The sequence below is a fragment of the Salmo salar genome, unplaced genomic scaffold (assembly GCF_905237065.1).
Source record: "Salmo salar unplaced genomic scaffold, Ssal_v3.1, whole genome shotgun sequence".
Lineage (NCBI taxonomy): Eukaryota > Metazoa > Chordata > Actinopteri > Salmoniformes > Salmonidae > Salmo > Salmo salar.
The window spans coordinates 41,501-47,500 of NW_025548155.1; the positions used below are offsets into that span (position 1 = coordinate 41,501).

General features: G+C 49.5%; 1 pseudogene across 1 annotated transcript in view; it reads left to right on the forward strand.

The window, feature by feature from the left end:
* Positions 1-6,000, forward strand: part of LOC106591425 (serine hydroxymethyltransferase, cytosolic-like) — a 57,187-nt pseudogene that overhangs the window by 22,231 nt on the left and 28,956 nt on the right. The gene's annotated exons all lie outside the window — the stretch shown is intronic.

Below are 6,000 nucleotides of genomic sequence, written 5' to 3' on the forward strand. Positions count from 1 at the left end.
ATTTAACTAGACAAGTCAGTTAAGAACAAATTCTTATTCACAATGACGGCCTACCAGGGAACAGTGGGTTATATTGTTCAGGAGCAGAACGAACAAATGGGGGATTCAATGTGTCACACCTTTCGGTTTACTGGCCCAACGCTCTAACCACTAGGCTACCTGCTGGTTACTGGCCCAACGCTCTAACCACTACGCTACCTGCTGGTTACTGGCCCAACGCTCTAACCACTAGGCTACCTGCTGGTTACTGGCCCAACGCTCTAACCACTAGGCTACCTGCTGGTTACTGGCCCAACCCTCTAACCACTAGGCTACCTGCTGGTTACTAGTCCAACGCTCTAACCACCAGGCTACCTGCTGGTTACTGGCCCAACGCTCTAACCACTAGGCTACCTGCTGGTTACTGGCCCAACGCTCTAACCACTAGACTACCTGCTGGTTACTGGCCCAACGCTCTAACCACTAGGCTACCTGCTGGTTACTGGCCCAACGCTCTAACCACTAGGCTACCTGCTGGTTACTGGCCCAACGCTCTAACCACTAGGCTACCTGCTGGTTACTGGCCCAACGCTCTAACCACTAGGCTACCTGCTGGTTACTGGCCCAACCCTCTAACCACTAGGCTACCTGCTGGTTACTAGTCCAACGCTCTAACCACCAGGCTACCTGCTGGTTACTGGCCCAACGCTCTAACCACTAGGCTACCTGCTGGTTACTGGCCCAACGCTCTAACCACTAGACTACCTGCTGGTTACTGGCCCAACGCTCTAACCACTAGGCTACCTGCTGGTTACTGGCCCAACGCTCTAACCACTAGGCTACCTGCTGGTTACTGGCCCAACGCTCTAACCACTAGGTTACCTGCTGGTTACTGGCCCAACGCTCTAACCACTAGGCTACCTGCTGGTTACTGTCCCAACGCTCTAAACACTAGGCTACCTGCTGGTTACTGGCCCAATGCTCTAACCACTAGGCTACCTGCTGGTTACTGGCCCAACGCTCTAACCACTAGGCTACCTGCTGGTTACTGGCCCAACGCTCTAACCACTAGGCTACCTGCTGGTTACTGGCCCAACGCTCTAACCACTAGGCTACCTGCTGGTTACTGGCCCAACTCTCTAACCACTAGGCTACCTGCTGGTTACTGGCCCAATGCTCTAACCACTAGGCCACCTGCTGGTTACTGGCCCAACGCTCTAACCACTAGGCTACCTGCTGGTTACTGGCCCAACGCTCTAACCACTAGGCTACCTGCTGGTTACTGGCCCAACGCTCTAACCACTAGGCTACCTGCTGGTTACTGGCCCAACGCTCTAACCACTAGGTTACCTGCTGGTTACTGGCCCAACGCTCTAACCACTAGGCTACCTGCTGGTTACTGGCCCAACGCTCTAACCACTAGGCTACCTGCTGGTTACTGGCCCAACGCTCTAACCACTAGGTTACCTGCTGGTTACTGGCCCAACGCTCTAACCACTAGGCTACCTGCTGGTTACTGGCCCAACGCTCTAACCACTAGGCTACCTGCTGGTTACTGGCCCAACGCTCTAACCACTAGGCTACCTGCTGGTTACTGGCCCAACGCTCTAACCACTAGGCTACCTGCTGGTTACTGGCCCAACGCTCTAACCACTAGGTTACCTGCTGGTTACTGGCCCAACGCTCTAACCACTAGGCTACCTGCTGGTTACTGGCCCAACGCTCTAACCACTAGGCTACCTGCTGGTTACTGGCCCAACGCTCTAACCACTAGGTTACCTGCTGGTTACTGGCCCAACGCTCTAACCACTAGGCTACCTGCTGGTTACTGGCCCAACGCTCTAACCACTAGGCTACCTGCTGGTTACTGGCCCAACGCTCTAACCACTAGGCTACCTGCTGGTTACTGGCCCAACGCTCTAACCACTAGGCTACCTGCTGGTTACTGGCCCAACCCTCTAACCACTAGGCTACCTGCTGGTTACTGGCCCAACGCTCTAACCACTAGGCTACCTGCTGGTTACTGGCCCAACGCTCTAACCACTAGGCTACCTGCTGGTTACTGTCCCAACGCTCTAACCACTAGGCTACCTGCTGGTTACTGGCCCAACCCTCTAACCACTAGGCTACCTGCTGGTTACTGGCCCAACGCTCTAACCACTAGGCTACCTGCTGGTTACTGGCCCAACGCTCTAACCACTAGGCTACCTGCTGGTTACTGGCCCAACGCTCTAACCACTAGGCTACCTGCTGGTTACTGGCCCAACGCTCTAACCACTAGGTTACCTGCTGGTTACTGGCCCAACGCTCTAACCACTAGGCTACCTGCTGGTTACTGGCCCAACGCTCTAACCACTAGGCTACCTGCTGGTTACTGGCCCAACGCTCTAACCACTAGGCTACCTGCTGGTTACTGGCCCAACCCTCTAACCACTAGGCTACCTGCTGGTTACTGTCCCAACGCTCTAACCACTAGGCTACCTGCTGGTTACTGGCCCAACGCTCTAACCACTAGGCTACCTGCTGGTTACTGTCCCAACGCTCTAACCACTAGGCTACCTGCTGGTTACTGGCCCAACCCTCTAACCACTAGGCTACCTGCTGGTTACTGGCCCAACGCTCTAACCACTAGGCTACCTGCTGGTTACTGGCCCAACGCTCTAACCACTAGGCTACCTGCTGGTTACTGGCCCAACGCTCTAACCACTAGGCTACCTGCTGGTTACTGGCCCAACGCTCTAACCACTAGGCTACCTGCTGGTTACTGGCCCAACGCTCTAACCACTAGGCCACCTGCTGCCCTAAACAACATTTAAATATATTTAAGAAAAGCATTCGCATTCTGTAACAAAAAGTCTTCAATTTAATAATTAAAAAATGCCTGGAAGGAATCAGAATATCTAACTGCAAGGAATTCTGAATATTGTTCTACACACCAGGGACAACGATAACTAAAAGCAGATTTCCCACAATTATGTGTTTTTTAAAACTGGTGGTGGTGGGGGGGAGAGAGAAATAATGGGTTTGGTTATCTATCCCTGAGAGAGAATGGGTTTGGTTATCTATCCCTGAGAGAGAATGGGGTTGGTTATCTATCCCTGAGAGAGAATGGGGTTTGGTTATCTATCCCTGAGAGAGAATGGGTTTGGTTATCTATCCCTGAGAGAGAATGGGTTTGGTTATCTATCCCTGAGAGAGAATGGGTTTGGTTATCTATCCCTGAGAGAGAATGGGTTTGGTTATCTATCCCTGAGAGAGAATGGGTTTGGTTATCTATCCCTGAGAGAGAATGGGGTTGGTTATCTATCCCTGAGAGAGAATGGGGTTTGGTTATCTATCCCTGAGAGAGAATGGGGTTGGTTATCTATCCCTGAGAGAGAATGGGGTTTGGTTATCTATCCCTGAGAGAGAATGGGGTTTGGTTATCTATCCCTGAGAGAGAATGGGGTTGGTTATCTGTCCCTGAGAGAGAATGGGGTTGGTTATCTATCCCTGAGAGAGAATGGGGTTGGTTATCTATCCCTGAGAGAGAATGGGGTTGGTTATCTATCCCTGAGAGAGAATGGGGTTGGTTATCTATCCCTGAGAGAGAATGGGGTTGGTTATCTATCCCTGAGAGAGAATGGGGTTGGTTATCTATCCCTGAGAGAGAATGGGGTTGGTTATCTATCCCTGAGAGAGAATGGGGTTGGTTATCTATCCCTGAGAGAGAATGGGGGTTGGTTATCTATCCCTGAGAGAGAATGGGGGTTGGTTATCTATCCCTGAGAGAGAATGGGGGTTGGTTATCTATCCCTGAGAGAGAATGGGGTTGGTTATCTATCCCTGAGAGAGAATGGGGTTGGTTATCTATCCCTGAGAGAGAATGGGGTTGGTTATCTATCCCTGAGAGAGAATGGGGTTGGTTATCTATCCCTGAGAGAGAATGGGGTTGGTTATCTATCCCTGAGAGAGAATGGGGTTGGTTATCTATCCCTGAGAGAGAATGGGGTTGGTTATCTATCCCTGAGAGAGAATGGGGTTGGTTATCTATCCCTGAGAGAGAATGGGGTTGGTTATCTATCCCTGAGAGAGAATGGGTTTGGTTATCTATCCCTGAGAGAGAATGGGTTTGGTTATCTATCCCTGAGAGAGAATGGGTTTGGTTATCTATCCCTGAGAGAGAATGGGGTTGGTTATCTATCCCTGAGAGAGAATGGGGTTGGTTATCTATCCCTGAGAGAATGGGGTTTGGTTATCTATCCCTGAGAGAGAATGGGGTTGGTTATCTATCCCTGAGAGAGAATGGGGTTGGTTATCTATCCCTGAGAGAGAATGGGGTTGGTTATCTATCCCTGAGAGAGAATGGGGTTTGGTTATCTATCCCTGAGAGAGAATGGGGTTTGGTTATCTATCCCTGAGAGAGAATGGGGTTTGGTTATCTATCCCTGAGAGAGAATGGGGTTTGGTTATCTATCCCTGAGAGAGAATGGGTTTGGTTATCTATCCCTGAGAGAGAATGGGTTTGGTTATCTATCCCTGAGAGAGAATGGGTTTGGTTATCTATCCCTGAGAGAGAATGGGTTTGGTTATCTATCCCTGAGAGAGAATGGGTTTGGTTATCTATCCCTGAGAGAGAATGGGGTTTGGTTATCTATCCCTGAGAGAGAATGGGGTTTGGTTATCTATCCCTGAGAGAGAATGGGGTTTGGTTATCTATCCCTGAGAGAGAATGGGGTTTGGTTATCTATCCCTGAGAGAGAATGGGGTTTGGTTATCTATCCCTGAGAGAGAATGGGGTTTGGTTATCTATCCCTGAGAGAGAATGGGGTTTGGTTATCTATCCCTGAGAGAGAATGGGGTTTGGTTATCTATCCCTGAGAGAGAATGGGGTTTGGTTATCTATCCCTGAGAGAGAATGGGGTTTGGTTATCTATCCCTGAGAGAGAATGGGGTTTGGTTATCTATCCCTGAGAGAGAATGGGGTTTGGTTATCTATCCCTGAGAGAGAATGGGGTTTGGTTATCTATCCCTGAGAGAGAATGGGGTTGGTTATCTATCCCTGAGAGAGAATGGGGTTTGGTTATCTATCCCTGAGAGAGAATGGGGTTTGGTTATCTATCCCTGAGAGAGAATGGGGTTTGGTTATCTATCCCTGAGAGAGAATGGGGTTTGGTTATCTATCCCTGAGAGAGAATGGGGGTTTGGTTATCTATCCCTGAGAGAGAATGGGGTTTGGTTATCTATCCCTGAGAGAGAATGGGGTTTGGTTATCTATCCCTGAGAGAGAATGGGGTTTGGTTATCTATCCCTGAGAGAGAATGGGGTTTGGTTATCTATCCCTGAGAGAGAATGGGGTTTGGTTATCTATCCCTGAGAGAGAATGGGGTTTGGTTATCTATCCCTGAGAGAGAATGGGGTTTGGTTATCTATCCCTGAGAGAGAATGGGGTTTGGTTATCTATCCCTGAGAGAGAATGGGGCTTGGTTATCTATCCCTGAGAGAGAATGGGGTTTGGTTATCTATCCCTGAGAGAGAATGGGGTTTGGTTATCTATCCCTGAGAGAGAATGGGTTTGGTTATCTATCCCTGAGAGAGAATGGGGTTGGTTATCTATCCCTGAGAGAGAATGGGGTTTGGTTATCTATCCCTGAGAGAGAATGGGGTTGGTTATCTATCCCTGAGAGAGAATGGGGTTGGTTATCTATCCCTGAGAGAGAATGGGGTTGGTTATCTATCCCTGAGAGAGAATGGGGTTGGTTATCTATCCCTGAGAGAGAATGGGGTTGGTTATCTATCCCTGAGAGAGAATGGGGTTGGTTATCTATCCCTGAGAGAGAATGGGGTTGGTTATCTATCCCTAGAGAGAATGGGGTTTGGTTATCTATCCCTGAGAGAGAATGGGGTTGGTTATCTATCCCTGAGAGAGAATGGGGTTGGTTATCTATCCCTGAGAGAGAATGGGGTTTGGTTATCTATCCCTGAGAGAGAATGGGGTTTGGTTATCTATCCCTGAGAGAGAATGGGGTTTGGTTATCTATC